General features: G+C 39.6%; 1 protein-coding gene across 18 annotated transcripts in view; it reads left to right on the forward strand.

Annotated features, from left to right (window-relative positions):
- The window catches only part of LOC122429059, a 775,926-nt gene that overhangs the window by 41,800 nt on the left and 714,898 nt on the right, over window positions 1-19,228 (forward strand). The gene's annotated exons all lie outside the window — the stretch shown is intronic.

Below are 19,228 nucleotides of genomic sequence, written 5' to 3' on the forward strand. Positions count from 1 at the left end.
ATCCACCCTATGTTTTATTATTAAAACAGCTTAGATAGTAGCAGAAAGGTTACACTTTTATCATAGTCTTAGTGGTCTAGTACACAGGAAGGGTGTGTGACCAGAATGGCTGAAAATTTCTATTAGGAAGAAAAGCGGGCTGGGAGGACCCTTAAGGTACCTCATACTGACGGGTGTGAAAAATAGAGGGTGATAAAGTTCAGGAAAACTCTGTTGCTTAACATAATTCAGTGGTGGAAGGGCAGTAGCTACAGCAAAAGGCTAAACAGAGATGCTTCGAATAGAAACCAGTTTACTATGAACTTGCTAAATTTAAATGGTGTATATAGTTAATGTGACAGAGATATTTTAACACCACGTATTTAAATGTTCTTGTGAAATCCAGCATATCATTTTGAAATATACTCTTTCCCTTTTGTGGCGTTTTACTTATTTTACTCCAAATTCCCTGGCAGTCTTAGTAATAATGAAGGTGAATTAAGCAAGGCCTCGGCATTCTGATAGATTGGCTCAAGATCTGGTTCACAGCTTTTGTTGTCAACTGGTTTTGTGTGATAACAGCCCTGCATGTTTAAAAAAATTGTTTTTAACTTCATTTAAAATAATTTATGGGGCTTCTCTGGTGGCTCAGACCATAAAGAGTGCCTGCAATGTGGGAGACTTGGGTTCAATCCCTGGGTTGGGAAGATCCCCTGTAGAAGGAAATGGCAACCCATCCCAGTATTCTTCTCTGGAGAATCCCATGGACAGAGGAGCCTGGTGGGCTACAGTCCATGGGGTCGCAGTAAGTTGGACATGATTGAGCAACTAACACTTTTACCTTATTTTCAGTAATTGATGAGTCATTGAGGTTTGTATTTGCGTAATATCCAGAGTTGAAAATATATTAACAAAAACCAGTTACAGAAGCATTTTCCTTTAACATGTTGGGTAATAATTGGAGGTCTTATAACTTGCCTTCAAGCAGGTGGAGGCCTCCCTAGGAAGTGTAGGTATTTCTCTGTGAAGCCAGGAAGTGGTCTCTTGGGTCCAAGAATAGATGCTTAGAAATCAGCTTGCTGGCTTCACCAGGTATTAGAGAATTCAGAATAAACACATGCCTTCCCCCTTCTCCAACTGTCCCCTTCCTTTATGCCTACAATGCCCATTGATGTTGAATTGGTGAGAGTGGATAAATAATTTATATCATAGTATCAGTGTCGTCAGAAATCCATAAAGATTTCTTGAAGGGTTTGGATCTAAAATCTTTCTGAATTAAGCCCTAAATTATTAATCATGCGAAACTAGGGTGCATTTCTTGCCTGTGGTTTGTGTGCTGCTCTCTTTTGAAACTGAATGATTTGTGACTCTCTTTACCAGTCGTTCCTCTTTTTTGGGCTAATGCAGACAGCATGGAGGAAATGGAAAGTTCTAAGCATTTTTACAACCACTCCTAGATGTCATTTATGGCCCTGATAAATTCAGTAGACAAAATAGAAGTCGTTAGTCTCTTGCACCTTCGATTTCTAATCTGTAAAATCAAGAGATGCATTGAAGATTCTTTCTGGCGTTAGACTGTGTAATTCTTTCTTTTAGAATTTGTGTGGAATTTGTAACATTGATGGGAACTAAAGTTTAAGCCACTAAAACAAGACAGAAATCAGGTTATCAGACACAGGGTTGTTTTTTCAGCCTGTGCTCTGCCAAGCCAAGCCTTGTTACAACCACAATGTGGCAAGATCTGATGTCCCATTATTGTTTTTTCACTTGAGAATGCTTCAGCTGTACAGATCTATCATAGCAGTTGTTACACCGTGAGTTTCCCCATATCCTTCAGAAGAAGAAAATCCATCACGCTTTTGACTACTTTTCCTCTCCAAGAAAGTGATCTTTAAGAGAATGACTTGTAATATAGACTTGACTCTTCTTAAGGCGTTGGAGAAACTGCATGTGAAATAAAATCAATACATGATGCAGTAGTTTATTTACATTTAAAATATTGAATAGCGAAGCATTTTATCAAAGACTTTGGAACCAAATACACATTCCAGACTTACATAAAGTGAAAGAGTAGAAGGAAATAGAAATATGGGTATAGTTGCTATGTGTAATACCTAGTTGTGTTTCAGTGACTCTATGTAGCTCAACTACACTAACGGAACAAAGGGAGATTTTTGAGCAGTTAAGAAATGTAGATGTTAGGGTTGGTGCATTTAGAGATTTTTTTTTTAGTTCCATCCCATAATATCAATTTAAGTTATAATGATTACCAGGCAACTGAGAGGAACAAAAGCAGTCTTACCCTTCATATTTATAGTTTTATTTTACAGTCTGTTTTGTAGATAAAGGTATGAATTATGTTTTGCTGTTGCATCTTCTTAGAGGATTCCTTTTTAAAATGTTCTGTAGCAGTTTATATAGCATGGAAATTACTGGTCCTTGAAATTGAAAATAATTGGCCAATAAAACCAAATGGGCACTGAGTCTTTTTATTGGTGTAAATTACTTGATGCATTTCTTAATTCCTTCTATTTATTGGTTTACTTTCAAGAATTGAAATCTATACAGGAAACCATCAGTTACCTTAAGATTTGAAAAATCTGCATGAATCATTTTGCAATATGTATGCATATTGAATCATCAGATTATATTACGTTTACAGTGTCACATGTCAATTATATCTCAGTAAACCTGGAAAAAAAACAAATAAAATTTTGCCATGAAATTATACATTAGGTAATTGGAATTTACTCAATAAACACACAAATAGTTACTCCTGGTTTTATTGGTGTTTTCTCTTTTTTGGATTAGATCTATATATTCTCCCACCACAAAAATCTAACTCTTGGATTCCTTTATTTATTCTGATGCTTTTGGTTTTTTATTTGCTTTTTTATGTAATCTTTCATCTCTTCCTCCTGCTTTTCTGTTGTACGAATTTCAGTGGCTCCCAGTCTGATATAAGGTGGCATCAGATTCATAGGTCACCCCAAAACCTACTGTTCCCTGCAGTGGGAACAGAAGACACTTTGTCGCCTCTGTGGTTTTCTGTCTCTTTCATTTTCCCGAAGGAGGATGTAAGAACTCATGGACTTCCCTGTCTGGCTGGCTCTTTCCTACACATCTCCCTTCACCTGCCTTTGACTCTCAGTCCCACTGCTGGTTGTAGGCTCATGATTTATAGTCATTGTCTCTGAGTTGGGGTTCAAAAAGGTCATGCCCTCCCCTTTCTCACTCTAGACCAAGCTCGGACATAGACCCCGCCCGTAGTTCCTCAAACATGTCTACATTGAGGCTGTAACATGTAATATGACTTGATCAAAGTTTAGGTTAATAGAGAATTATAGCACAGAAAATAACACTTAACCGTAAGGTATGATTATTATGGGGATTCATAGATCTACTTTGCATTTTAATGAGCCCAGTTCATGATGTCCGGCAATCCATTTACTGAATGCTGTTTCTCTTTTTTGTGTGCCTGGGACTCATTCAGTCTTCCAGCAATGTGTGGATGTTCACTCCAGTCCGGGTTTAGAATTAGGTGTAGGAGTGAGATAAAGTCATTTGCAGTGGGACTGCAGCTTTGAGAATTGAGGACCACTACTTTTCTATCTTGTGTGGCTCTCTTTGTAAGAGGTGGATTCTGGGGCTTTGAAGACAATCCGCCGGAGGTTTCTAATACTATTATTAGGTGTGGGAAAAGGAGACCCGAGAGATGTGAATTTGGGTCACTGACCTACCAGGTTGTCCATTTTCTCAGGATAATGCAGTTTCTCGCTCAGGTATTATCAGAGAAGGTTAGTGGAGACCTCTCACTTCCTTCCCTCACATCATAACTCAGGAGGGAGATTGCAAAACGGTGTTTCTGAATCTTGCCACAATCAGTGCAAGGGAGGAAAATGTCTCCAGATTATGATCATGCTTGCTTCCTGTCTTTGTTCCCCATGAAAAGATTTCTCCCTCTATTGGTGTGTTTTCATTTGATAGAAGGTGGGAGTGAAGAGTCTCTCAGACTTTACCTTTTTATCATCTCACCTGAAATTCTGAAAAAAAAGTTGTTTTTTTTTACAAAAAATGATTTTACAAAATTGCACCTTGGGGTTATTGAGGCATTAATGGCATGTTAACCAGTTTAAAATAATGTCTTTCCTACTCACAGAGTTTGAAATTTTAAAGGAAATATAAAATTACAAAGGCCCCGATAGAGTTTAAAATGAAAGGATCTTTCAGATTAACCTGAACTTTTAAGTGTCACAGTGAATTGTTTTATTGTAAAGGATCTGATGGTCCTCTTTAGTATTTATGAAATGTCCCATTTTGAACTGGATTAAAATGATTATTTATCAGCATCTTAGTTTAAAACAGAGTATATAAGGCTAAGTTGTTTCAGGATAAATCATTTTGTAATTTCACTAATTTTGTAATCTTCACTGAATGACACCATTTCTCCTCACCTGATTTCTTCGAATTAGTACCACTGTAATCCATGTTCCAAAAAAGGAGACAGCTTGCAGAGTTTTCAGTCCTAAGTGGCAGTTCTGACCGGGGTTCCTGTGGCTGGTGAGGTTTCCACTGGCTTCCGAGATAGCGGAGGTGGCGAGACCGTGGCAGAGCCTCTCACTGAAGCCAGAAGCTGAGTCTGTGTTGCCTTAAAGTTTTGCCAGTTGGGCCTGTGCTGTATATCTTTACTCCTGCTAATGCAGGAGACGTAAGAGACTCGGGTTTGATCCCTGTGTCGGGAAGATCCCCTGGAGGAGGGCATGGAAACCCACTCCAATATTCTTGTCTGGAGAATCCCATGGACAGAGGCTCCTGGCAGGCTACAGCCCACAGGGTCGCACAGAGTTGGACACGACTAAAGAGACTTAGCATGCACACACGCACGCATGTATCCTTACTGTGTGTGCTTTTTTTTTTTTTTTGACTTTTTGTTCAAGAAGCATTTTCCCACTCTTTTAGGTATCATGAGTATTATTCTGTATTTTCTTCTATTGATTTTAGAGTTTTCCCTTTTGTATTTAAACCTTTGATCTACCTATCTTTAGACTGCCTCTGGTGCTGCGCACTCGGTTGCTCGGGAATGCCTGCCTTCTTGCGCCCACATGTACTGTAGCCTGCCAGGCTCCTCTGTCCATGGGATTTTCCAGGCCAGAATATTGGAGTGGGTTGCCATTGCCCTCTCCAGGGGATCTTCCCAACCCAGGGATCAAACCTGTGTCTCCCGGGTCTCCTACATTGCAGGTGGATTCTTTCCTGCTGAGCCACCCGGTAGGAATGTGATTTTATTTCTCCAGCAAAATGAGTCAGTTATCTCTACCCCATCTTCTAAATACTCCATCTTTTTTCATTTGACTTGTGGGGCTATTTTTAATCATATGTTGAGTTTTCCTATACGCAATTGACTCTTGAACAACACAGGTTTGAACTGCAAAGGTCCACTTATATGCAGATTATTTTCAATAAATATGTACTGCATTACTTACGATCCTTGGTTGGTTGTATGGACAGAAGTGGAGCTGTGGACACGAAGAGCCAACTGTCAAGTTATACACAGATTGCATTCTATGTATAGTTACCCCCAGTTACTCAGGTAAAGAATCTGCCTGCAATACAGGGGACCCTGGTTCAATGCACGGATTGGGAAGATCTCCTGAAGGAGGAAGTGGCAACTTACTCCAGTATTCTTGCTTGGAAAATCTCATGGACAGAGAAGCCTGGTGGGCTACAGACCATAGGGTTGCAAAGAGTCGGACATGACTGAGCATGCACACATTTAGTCTGTGTATAATCTATTATACACAGATTTCTGACTGCCTGTGGGTTGGTACCCCTAACCTCCATGTTTTCAAGGGTTGACCGTCTATGAGTCTGTCTCTAAGCGCTCTAATTTGTTTAATTAGTTCACTTTCCTTTTTTGCCGCAGTACCACACTGAACTCATTTATGGTTGTGGCTTTTTGATTGGTCCCTCCATCAAGATATTGCAGGGCTCTTTTTCCTAATATCTGAGCTCTTGGTATCCCGCTTTAATCATTGAGATTCTCCTTTGCTATCTCTCTAGCATTCTTGCAGGCTTAATTATTTTGTCATGTTATTTATTTTTCTCCACAGATATATGATGGCATGCAAAGGGCATGGTGTTTCAGCCTGCTATAAAAATATACCATAGATCAGGAGGCTTAAATAACAGAAATTTATTTCTCATAGTTCTAGAGACTGGGAAATCCAAGATCAAGGTGACAGCCAATTAGGTGCCTGCTTCCTGGCTCATAGACTTGCTGCGTCTTCACGTGGTAGAAGGGGATGGGAGTTCTCTGGTTTCTCTTTTATAAGAGCTCCACTTCTGTGGATACAGCCATTCATGAGAACTCTACCCTCATGACCTAATCACCCAAAGGCCCCACTTCCAAATACCATTTCATTAAGGAGTAGATTTCTTTCTTTTTTGGCCAGCCACATGACATGTGGGGTTTTAGTTCCCCAAACAGGGATTGAACCTGAGCCCCGCGCCTTGGAGGCCCGGATTCCTAACCACTTTACTGCCAGGAAAGTCCTGGGATTAGGTTTCAAGTTATGAATTTTGAGGGGATACAGACATTCAGCCAAAATGGATAGGTTAATATACTGTGTTATTATACTTCCCCTGACATAGCTTACAGTAGAGCAAAGAGTCTCGGAGAGCCAAAAGGGAACTTTTATATTATCCAGTCCTACCCAGTCGTCCCATAAATTCGAAAACTGAGGCCCAGCAAGTTTTGGTGATTTCCACAAGGTAGCCCAGCTGGTAGCAGCAAGCACTGAGGCTCCTGGGGCTTCCTTTCACTGGAAGTGATGCCTGGCCATGTCTCCCTTCGTGTGCCTGTAGTTATTTCTGTGTCTGGACTTGTTACCGTTTGTGGCTTCATATAGCTCCTCATTGAGCACTGAGAACAGTAATATCCACCCTGTTTATTATGAACCATAATGTGGATTCCTGTTCTCCTTCTTTTGTGTTCTCTTTAATACACTGTTGCTGCAAATGCTGGGAGTCTGCTGAACGTTTTCAAATGTAAACTACTGAAAAATTTCAAGTATTTGTATTCATCTGTACTCACAAGTACAAATGCCATTTTTGTCCCTTGAAGTGTGCAAAACATAGGAGCTTGAGGGTCTGCCAACTAATGCATGGGTACCTTTATTTTGAAATGTGTTTTGTGTGCAATTAACCAAAAAAAGTCCTTTCTGAAAGTTTGGCTGAGGTCCTAGAATTTGTACGTGACTTTGCAGTGTACTCTTACTGTATAGCGTATTTAGTGTCTTTAACCCCTGTTCTTGGCTTCTTCAGCTGACCAAGTTAAAGATTTATGGAAGAGGATTTCTCTTCTGCTAGCAGGGGATTATATCATGGATATAACATATTATATCATATATATGTGGAAATATAGTTGATTTATAATATTAGTTTCAGGTGTTCAATGTAGTGATTCAATAATTTTATAAATTATACTCCATTTAAAGTTACTATAAAATATTGACTGTATTCCTTGTGCTGTCCAATATATCTTTATAGCTTAATTTGTTTTATACTTAGTAGTTTGTATGTATTAAACTCCTACCCCCTGTCTTTCCCTTCTCCCCTTCTTGTCCCCACTGATAGGCACTAGTTTGTTTTCTGTATCTGTGAGCAGACTTCTGTTTTCTTACATTCTTTTTTTTTTAAATGTTCTACATATAAGTGATAATATACAGTATTTATCATTCTCTGTATGATTTATTTCACTAAACAATAATACCTTTCAGGTCCATCCGTGTTGTTGCAAATGAAAAATTTTTGTTCTTTTTTATGGCTGAATAGGATTCCATTGTGTGTGTGTGTATAATTTTACATCTTTATCCATTAATCTGTTGGCAGACACTTAGGTTTTTTCTATATCTTAAGTATTATAAATAATTCTTCTGTGAACATTGGGGTACATATATCTTTTTGAATGAGTGTTTTTGTTTTCTTCAGATACGTACACAGGAGTAGAATTGCTGGGTCATGTGTTAGTTCAGTTTTTAGTATTTTTAGGAATCTCCACACTGTTTTCTATAGTGGCTGCACAAATTTACATTCCTACTAACAGTGTACAAAGGTTCCCGTTTCTCTACATCCTCACCAACATTTGTTATTTGTAGACTTTTTTTGATGATGGCCCTTTGGACAAGGGTGAAGTAATATGTCATTATGGTTTTGATTTGTATTTCTCTAATAATTAATGGTATTGAGCATCTTTACATGTGCCTGTTGGCTGTCTGCTGTATCTTCTTTGGAAAAATGGCTCATCATGTTTTCTGCTCATTTTTTTAATTGGCTTTTTTGGATATTGAGTTGTTTTAGCTGTTTAAATATTTTGGAAATTAACTCCTTATTGGTCATATCATTTGCAAGCATTTTCTCTGATTCATTTTCTTCTCTTTTTGTTTTGTCGGTGGTTTATAACATGGTAAATATTTTAAGTTAATTTTTCTAATTGTAGTAGAATACACATAACATAAACTTTACCATCATGGCTATTTTTAAGTATACAGTTGTATGTACCAATGTATATTGAATGTATTGTGTATACCAATACATTCATGAAGCTGAAATAGTAAAATTCTAATGGTTGAAGGTACAATATGACTATCACATATGACTAATTAGATTTGTATTCTCCATTTCATCAACATTTCAGCATCTTCAATTAACATTTCTATGGTGTTTTCATTATAAATATTCTCACTTAATATTCAAAAACTCATGTGAGGTAAACATTAATAGTCCCACTTTATAAATGAAGAAGTTGAAGTGGGTATAGAGAGGTAATGAAGGAGTGAGAATTTCTGCTTAGCCCATTGCCCTTAAATCCTTTCTCTTTCCACTGTACCAAACTTCAAAAGATTAGCATTTTCTTTTCTTTTTCCCTTCCATCTTTCCCTCCCTCCCTCCCTCTGCCCCCTTCCCTTTCTTCTTTCCCTCCTTCCCAGTCTGTCTCTTTATTTGGTAATGATGGGGTAGATGTCCAGGAGGAGGATTTCTGGAGTTTTGTTTTAAATTATGGGTCTTGCCCTAAGAGCAAACATTCTTGTTCATAACCGTGGGCGTTCTCATCAGATCAAGGATTATTATGCTTTGCCTAAACAGTTAGTAGATGCAGCAGATGTCTATTCAAATATTACTTTAAAAAATGCCTGGAATTGTATTTAAATGGCTTCCATTATTCACTAATTAAATTGCAGATTGTTTCTCCTGGGGATTGTGCACTAGGCTGAGTTTCTTCAATTTGTTTGTGTTGGAAGATGACAAAATAAATCTATTGCATTGCAGATTAGTGAAAAATCCTGCTGAATGGGCTAAAAAGTCCACATTCATCCTACAACAGACTTACTTTAAAAAAGCAATATATTTTCTTTTTTTCTGGCGATGGGGACAAAGAGTGGGCTTTTGTTAGTTTTTATTTGCGTATTTTGATTCTGGTGCTTAAAAATACACGGAGGGATCTGAGATACAATGGAGGCCCATGTGTTTTATTGAATGTGTCAGCTTCCTTGATCTGCATGGATTTTACAAAGAGCCCTCTGATGGAATTCAGATATTTTAAAACCATGTGTGTGTTTCTTACACAGGTGCCACAATTTAAATCTTTAATCAGTCTTGTCAAGAGGTTAGAAGTAGCAACCAGTTCGACCTTAGATTTCATCTAGGGTCCTTATCAGTTGCTATTGCCTTGATCAGTAGTGATTATAGAACACCCTCCCATGTACTGTTTTCGTTTACACTGAGAGAGGGAGGCAAAACCAGAATTAGGAGAAGGAATCAGCCAGAAGAGTTCCAGTGTTCCTGCAGACCAGAGACCTGTCACAATATGCCCTTGATGTTTTTTGCACAAGAATGCTTGCTTGCTCTTAACATTTAGATTATTTCCATACCCCTAATTAAAAAAAAAAAACTAAACAAAAACATGACAATTTCATACTAATGTTCACTCTTATACACAGATAATTAAGACTTTGCTCTCAGAATAAATAAATATCTGACACTTGGGAGCACTGGCTCTGGAGTAGCAGTGACTCTGCTAAGCCTCGTATATATTATCATATTTAATCCTTACTGCCTGGTGAGGAAGGTGGTGTTATCCCGACTTTGCAGCTAGGAAAGAGAGGTTCGGAGAAGTTAGGAGGCTGGCTCAAATGTCACATTGGTGATAAATGGCAGATCTGGGGTTGTGTCCATTTGTGCTATCAGTGCTCAATTTTTTTTTTTTTAAACGCAGCATTCATTTTTGTCAGCATTGTTGCTGATAATGTTCTTTGGGCTTCCCTGGTGGCTTGGAGGTAAAGAATCCACCTGCCAATTCAGGAGATGCAGGTTCAATCCCTGGGTTGGGAAGATACTCTGGAGGAGGGCATGGCAACCCACTCCATGCTGGAAAATCTCATGGACAGAGAGGGGAGCCTGGTGGGCTACAGTCCATGGGGTCATAGAGTTGGACACAACTGAGCGCCTAAACAACAACAATGTTCTTTAGACTTAGGAACTGATGCTGACCCATCATCCATAAGTCTGTGGGTGTTCAAGACAATCTCAGACAAAATGTAAGAATTTGGTTCTCTTCCACCATGTGTGCTAACATGGCAGAGCTGGAGTGGGGAGCTGTAGAGCTACCAAAATATTGGATGGGAAACCGAATGCATTTTCAAACCAAGCGCCTCTGAGTAGTGACCCTGGACAGTTGGTGAGAAAGAGTGTGTCACCAACATAAATAATTTGGGAAGGAGTGTTGGATGAGTTTGAAGCAAGCCAGCGATTCCCACATGGAGCTGTTAAGAAGGGACCAGGGAGTGTGAAGAAATGAAGGTTGCTTGATGTCCAGGATAAAATAAGGGATGGATCTTAGCACCACAGATGGAAGTGGCAGCAGTAAGTGACAGAGAACCAGAAGAGGGACATTTCCATCTGGATTCATTCAGAAAAGGATGTCAGACGACTAAAACAATGGCAGCATACAAATCTCCTTTGCTTATGTCAGATCAAAATGCAGGACAGATTCAAAATGGGTCCCTCGCATATGCTTTCCTGTTCTGAGTTACTCTGTGCCTTGTAAATGACATTGTAAGATCAAGAGTTATTTTAGCCTTATATATTAAATTTACTTTTAAGAAAGCAAGTACTTCTTTTCATAGAACCTCTTACCACCTTCTTGTTAATGTTTGGAATAAAATGTGAGTCGTTTGTTTTTACTGTTGTTTCCCCGGTGTTTTAGATGAGCCGGCAGACACAATTCTGTTGTTCTCTAGCTGTGATGTAGTGTTTGAGAAATGCTGAGGAAGTTCAGTAACCTTTTGTAGGGTGGTGATGAAATTCAGGACTGGAGGAAGATTTATGGGTCAGTAGGAATAAAATGTGGCTGTTTATTTCTGAATGTCAAGGCACAATGACCTACTTTTCCTTTTGCTTATGGTTTTCGTGATTCAAGTTCTTTAGGCATAAATAATTTGGGGGCTTTTGCTGTTTTTCTTTGCTGTCTCTTCTAGGATCTTTGTGTTCTGGCACTCACTTCCTAATGTGGATATTTTAATCATATTTCATATGAAAAGGCTTGGGAAAAGATGTTGACACTTTTCAGTAGACAAATGGAAGTTATGTTGTATTTGTATACAAAATATATTTTCTTTACTGAAACTAGCAGAATATCATGTTTTTAGGAGTGTGTATGTGTGTCTCAGGCCCCTATGAGAATTTCTTAAAAGCAGTGGAAACTAGCCCCAAGAAAAAATCCATATATTCACATGCACATAAGGTTTTCTCATACAATTTCAAATGGTGAATTCAGCCCTGAACTCTTGGCTATGGATCCTTTGTTCTGAAATATCAAAAGTCATTTTGAATACACTTGATTTTGGGCACTGGCTATTTCTGTGGTCCCTGGGAAAAGGTGGACCTTTGCAATTGTATAAGAGAGTAGGAGATTTCTAGATTTCAAGTGAATGTACTCTAAGCCACACTTACAGAGTGTGGTAGAGATACAGAGTGTGGTAGAGAAAGAACGTGACTTTGAGAGTGTGTATCCTGGGGATGATGGATGGTGAGAAATGAGACTAGAGTAATATTAGAAATTATAAGTAATGACTTAGTTTTCCCTTAAAAAAAATTGGAACATATACTCAACCTGAGGGTTTCCAGTAATAAATTTTATCAAGACAAAAGTCAGTATTTCCAGTCACATTAGACTCTGAGATGGGATCCTGGAAGGCAGGGACCTTGGCCCTGTGATATATGTTCAGGGAGCTCCTATATGTGACTGAGTAGCTCTGGGAGTAGAAAAGACCAGTCCTCAGTTTCATCCGAAAGCCTATTGGATTTAACACTTTTCTCTCAAGGCACTGGGGTGATAAACCACTTAGTGTGGGAGAAAAACTTAGAAGAGGTCTCCCTGTCCTCCTTTTTCTCATGCTAGATGCACCTTTACTCTCCAGCTCCCGAATTGCTCTGGTGAGAACTGTACTCAGCAAATTGTGCAAATATTCACCCAAAAGCAGTCAAAATCTTAGACCACATTTACTATCCTGGGCTTCCCTGAGGTAAAGAATTTGCCTGTAATGCAGGAGACCTGGGTTTGATCCCTGGGTATGGAAGATCCCCTGGAGAAAGGAATGGCTACTCACTCCAGGATTCTTGCCTGCAGAATTCCATGGACAGAGGAGCCTGGCAGGCTACAGTCCATGGAGATGCAAAGAGTTGGACATGACTTAGTGACAACACACACCATCCTACCAGCGATACACAATAAAAGGCCATAAAACCCAAATCTTGTCTTCATCTTCCCGTAATGATCAGTTGCAATAGTCTCTTATTTATACCACTTACATAACATCTATAAGTAATGCCTTATGATTGCCTTGGTTCATTTACCAGACTGAGAACCTCTCAAATTAAGGTCAGGGATCTTTTCAAATACCACTTGGTAGTCCTTTTCCTAATAAAGCAAGCCAAGCACATTGCTGGTGTTCAGCAAATAGTTGCTGAGCAAATATTAAGAAGGCCAGTTAGTGTCCCTTAAAATCTCTAAACATTCCCTTTTGAATTGTCTCCAACTGCTAATTAGGTTGGAACAGTAATTCAAGGTTGTGTTGTCAGAGACGAAGCTGTTTGCTTGCCATTATGACAATTAGTCTTGTAAGTTACCCACGTCTGCATAGCAGGTTCAGCTGTAGTCCTTGCATGTTTGGTTTTCTGTCGCTCTTGATGCTGTAGAACCACAATGGATGGACTTGCTGTCAGATTCTGGTAAGTTTGTTGTTTGGCCTCAGCTGTGGGCAGGGACGAAGCAGGTTCATTCATTAAATTACCATTCATTGACTACCATGTGCTAGGTATTATTTAAATACCAAGGATCTCAATACGAGTAAGATGAGGCATCTGCTTATATTCAGCTCTCAACTTAGTAGGGGAGACAGATACATGAGTCGTAATTGCCATATCGACTGTGTTAAGCGGCTTGAGAGAGTAAAGAAAGGAAGGACCAAGGTGGGGACTAACTGATTCTGCTTGAGGGTGGGAAGACTGTGCCAGGCAGAGGACCAGGCGAGGAATGAGACTGGAATGGCGACATTCCAAAGCAGAGGAAGAGCCAGAGCAAAGCAGGGAGGAAGAGATGGAGATCTTGAGCAATATACCTGGAGCGGAGCATGGGAGAGCCAAGCGTGGCTGGGAGGAGATGGAAAGGCGGTGTGTAGGCACTTCAGAAGCGTCTTTAAACCCGTTCTGCTTCCCACGCCGAGTAGCTCGGATTTTTCTCTTGCAGGTCCCAGTGCTTTTGAATGGGTGAAAGCCGGTTCTGACTACCCGGATTTTTAAGAGTGAACCTCTACACTCAGATCTCAGTTCTTTCCTGGGGATAGATACTGCAATTGGCCAGAGGAACTATTTCATCACAACTCCCAATAAATTACCAGGGGAACTTAAACACAATTCAGCATAGGGCAGTTGCTCTTGAATGTAAAGTTTATTTGTTTGCTTAGAGTGAAGAGAAATAAGGAGGAAGTTTGTTTCTCATTTTAGCATTTTGACTTGGGGATCTGAGTAAGACTAACGGTGTAACCAGCACTGTCCTTTCGAAACTGGCTTTGTATGGAGCTGACATCAGAGAGTAGTGGCTGGTGGTATAAATAAAATTGGGGCAGCAGAGAGCAATCAAATACTGAATCTAGGTCATCTTGTATGTGGTGGGGTAAGGAAACTACTTTAGATCCAGCACTTGTATAACCTGTATAACTAGATTTCTCCCCCTAGTCAGAGTCTAAGTAATTTAATTGAAAAAAACTTCATTTTGTCATATGCCTCATAGCATTGTTGCCCTGCTCATTCCTTTACCCAATAGCAAATATTTATTGAACACCTACTAGGTGCTACTCTTAGAGGTTAAATTTTAAGAGGGAAGAGGTGATGGCACAGTGAGGATGTTACAGGCATTGTAGGAGTATGTGCCAAAGCCCAGGCTTCTCTGGTGGCTCCGTGGTAAAGAATCTGCCTGCCAGCCCAGGAGACTCAGGTTCAATCCCTGGATTGGGAAGATCCCCTGGAGAAGGAAATGGCGACCCACTCCAGTATTCTTGCCTGGAAATCCCATGAATAAGAGGAACCTGGTGGTCTGTAATACACAGGATCGCAGAGGGTCAAACGCAACTTGGTGACTAAATGTGAGTACGTGCCAAAAGCCCAGGCTGAGAGTGTGTGTGTGTGTGTGTGTGTGTGTGTGTTTGGGGGGAATGAAAAATGCTTAGCCAGGCTATACTGTGGAGTGTGATGGAAAGCAGAGAAATTGGGCTAAAACCTTGCTCAGAGCCCAGTCACAATTTGAACTATACATTCAGGTGTCTGGAATTTATCCTCATGGCAATAGGAGAGCTGCTTCCTAGGAAGATGAGTTTAGCTGAGTTTAGCTGGTGTAAAAGAATGGATGGGGTAAGGCAAAGTTGAAGACAGACCAGTTGGGAAGTTTTTATAGCAATCTGACTGGGAGATAGCAGTAGCCCTAAGTTGGGAGAGAGACTGAAGGAATGCAGAAAACTGACTGGAGTCCAGAGATATTTAGGAAGGTAGATTTTATTTTATTTTATTTTATTTATTTTTATTTGTTGGAGGCTAATTACTTTATAATAATGTAGTGGTTTTTGTCATACATTGACATGAATCAGCCATGGATTTACATGTGTTCCCCATCCCGATCCCCCCTCCCACCTCCCTCTCTACCCGATCCCTCTGGGTCTTCCCAGTGCACCAGGCCCGAGCACTTGTCTCATGCATCCAGCCGGGGCTGGTGATCTGTTTCACCATACATAGTATACTTGCTGTTCTTTTGAAATATCCCACCCTCACATTCTCCCACAGAGTTCAAAAGTCTGTTCTGTACTTCTGTGTCTCTTTTTCTATTTTGCATATAGGATTATCGTTACCATCTTCTAAATTCCATATATATGTGTTAGTATGCTGTAATGTTCTTTATCTTTCTGGCTTACTTCACTCTGTATAATGGGCTCCAGTTTCATCCATCTCATTAGAACTGATTCAAATGAATTCTTTTTAATGGCAGAGTAATATTCCATGGTGTATATGTACCACAGCTTCCTTATCCATTCGTCTGCTGATGGGCATCTAGGTTGCTTCCATGTCCTGGCTATTATAAACAGTGCTGCGATGAACATTGGGGTGCACGTGTCTCTTTCAGATCTGGTTTCCTCGGTGTGTATGCCCAGGAGTGGGATTGCTGGGTCATATGGCAGTTTTATCTCCAGTTTTTTAAGAAATCTCCACACTGTTCTCCATAGCGGCTATAGTAGTTTGCATTCCCACCAACAGTGTAAGAGGGTTCCCTTTTCTCCACACCCTCTCCAGCATTTATTGCTTGTAGACTTTTGGATAGCAGCAGAAAGGTAGATTTTAAATGAGACTTGGTGACTGACTGGAGGTGGGAGTCTTGGGCAGCGAGAAAGAAGAGGATGCTCTTTCTTGATCTAGGAAACATAATAGTTATCTACTGGGGTGGACATTCTTTTCAGTATAATTCAAAGAGTGTTAAACTGATCTAGGAAACCTTTACATTATCTGATAGCTCAGTCAATGCCCAGATGCAGGGGAGAGGAGAGGAATAAATTCAGAAGCGTGAACACACTCCCATTTTGACTTTTCTCTGCGTTTAAATTTCAAGGCCAGGAGCATGTGCCTCATGAGTTTGCGGGAGATTGTGATCCTGTAATCTTTTTCATTTTTCACAGAACTAGAGTGATGTAAACTTCCTCGGAGAAGGTGATTTTGCAGCTTCTGAATTAAAAGCTCTTCCAAGCCCCCCTTTGGTTGAAAATCAGTGGTGTCTGGTGTTTATCAGAAGCCCCCCAACACTCATGTCCAGGTCACCAGTACTTGTATTTTATGCCTGTCACTTTGAGCCAAATAATTTCTAGTGGTCCCCAACTGCTAGGATCTCAAGCCCTTATTCTCTTGAACCTTCTTTAAAAAAAAAAAAAAAAAAAAGAATCCTTTCTAGAAAAGCACATTTGATGCTGAATAAGTAGGATTTTCTCCTGAACATGTCATCCAGGTCATTAAATGGAAACATGTGGTCTGTAATGCTACAAGAGCTTGTTCTTTTTAATACATTTTAAATATAAAAAATCAAAATTGTCTGGCTTCTGTTAAAAGAATGTATAGCCAGAATGTTAATTTGATGATCTTCCTTGATTTTCCCAGGCTTTCATAGGCCAGCAGTTTGTTTGAACAGCTGTACTCCTGTAAATCTCAGTAACAAATGAATCAAGAATAATTTTGTGGGGCAAGTCAGATGAAAGGGCCTTCCTAAGAAAGACAGGTCATTAAGAGAAGGAAGAAGGAAAGACTAGCAAAAATATGAGACATTAAAGAATTGTTTTTTTTTTAAATAAAGCAATTTGCTCTCATAATTCTTTTCTGATAATGTTAAAATATACTGTCCTTAATAGGGAAAAATGCTTTATTTTCCTTTCGGTTTTAATATTGGGTGGAAAGAGAATTTAAAACTAAAGTCAGTAGGAAAAGAGAAATGCTGAAAACTGAAAAGCATAAAAAATAGGATAGAGCAGTGTAGTCAATTTTCTATTATCTGTGATTTTCTGTCATCTATACGTGTGTTATCCATAAGCTGGGGTTGAGGGGATGGAAGAGGAGTGGGTGAAACTGTGAAATCTGTCTGCCTCCAATCACAAAAGGATCAAATAAACATATGAAAAGGTATTTGCAAGAACTGGAGGAGAGAAGGGCTTTTGGCTCTTAACATCTTACCTAGCAGATAGATCTGAAAGCAAAAAATAAAGCTAAAGTAAATTCAGGGAAGCATTGATTCACCCAACAGAATAAACAACTTAGTGGATTTGCTAATCTAATTAATCAACTCCTGCTTTTCCTTTCCAAGGTAGGTTTGCAGGCAGAGAAATAAATTAAATCAGCATTCTCCTCCTCCTCTTACTAAAAATAAGCTTGCTTTCCCTGGGTGACTCGGTCATTTAAATTCCCAAGGCTGTCCTCATCCCCTCCCCGCCTCCCCGCAGTCCACTGGCAGGAAGCTATTGTAAGGAGACAAAACCTATGCTCTGAAGATTACTGAGTTTGGGTTTTCTGAATATTATACCTTAGCTCTCCTACTCACACTGAGGAATAAAATAAATATTAACAGGTTATTTTTAAAAATAAATGGTCTATGAATGATGTTGATTTGGAGATAAAGGAGCCAGTGACTCACCGATAGATCTTTTGTGAAGCTTAAGATCATATTGATGGTAGAAAAATGGTGTTTTGTGGGGGGGGAGATCCTGGAAAATTAAAGATATTTAAAGTTTGAAGACAATTTTAAGTGTGCAAATCTAGACACTGAAAGAGAAAAATATCGTATATTAAGGCATATATATGGAATCTAGAAAAATGGTACAGATGAACCTATTTTCAGAGCAGGAATAGAGATGAAACCGTAGGGAACCGACACGTGGACACAGGAGTGGAAAGGGAGAGTGGGGCAAATTGAAAGATTAGGATTGACATATACTCATTACCGTATGTAAAGCAGATAGCTAGTGGGAAGCTGCTGTCTAGTACAGGGAGCTCAGCCCAGTGCTCTGTGATGACCTAGATGAGTGGGATGGAGGGAGGTCTAAGAGGGAGGGGATATATGTATATGTATAGCTGATTCACTTCACTGTACAGAAGAAACTAACGCAGCATTGTAAAGCAATTATACTCCAATAAAAAAACTATTTCAGTTCAGTAGTGTGCAGACTCGGTACTTAATATTGCCCCTTCTTAACCTTAAACCTCTAGAATAAGATTTGGTTTAGAGTGCATGTATCTACGTATAATCATCTGATACACACATACATTCACCTAAACACAATATACAAAGAACCCTGAGTAAACAGGGGAAAAAATTAATCAAAAGATTGCAAAGTGGTGAATGACACCTTTTACGCAAGTCAGAGAAAATATAATACAGGGATATCCTCGGTAACAAGTTAATTATGAGTCAAGACCGTATCACTAGGTTTTTATTGTTCAAAGGCATGATAGCCGGATACGGAAATAGGAGGACAGCAGATTAGAAATGAGAAAGAAAACAATGTTTGCATTAGAGTTCTGCTCACACTTGCAGCATTTCTTTGCCTTCATCATGATTTGGGCATCCTTCCAAGAAAGACTTAAGTACTTCCAGCTGACTTCATTTTTTTAAAAAATTTTTTATTGGAGGATAATTGCTTTACAATATTGTGCTGGTTTCTGCCACACATCAACATGAATCAGCCACAGGTATACATGTCGCCTCCCTCTTGACCCTCCCTCCCGCCTCCCACCCCATCCCACCCCTCTGTGTTGTCACAGAGCACTGGGTTGAGCTCCCTGTATCTAGGTCCATCAGTACCATCTTTCTAGAATCCATACATGTCTTAATGTATGACATTTGTCTTTCTCTTTCTGACTTACTTCACTCTGTACAATAGGCTCTTAGGTTGCCAGGAACCTTAATCAACTTCTGGTCCCCCCACCTTGAGGATCAAAGACTCCCCAAGGATTGCCTTTCCCCACTTTTCCTTCTTTGATAGACCAATTCTGATTCTTTCCAGTCTTGTTCACGCTAAGATATTATGCTCAAGATTCATTTATATGCTCAACTAATCTTAATTAAAATGTAACTGAAGATCAGGGCACAATCAAATTAGGTTCTGAAAATACT

This window comes from Cervus canadensis, chromosome 28 (assembly GCF_019320065.1).
Source record: "Cervus canadensis isolate Bull #8, Minnesota chromosome 28, ASM1932006v1, whole genome shotgun sequence".
Classification (NCBI taxonomy): Eukaryota; Metazoa; Chordata; class Mammalia; order Artiodactyla; family Cervidae; genus Cervus; species Cervus canadensis.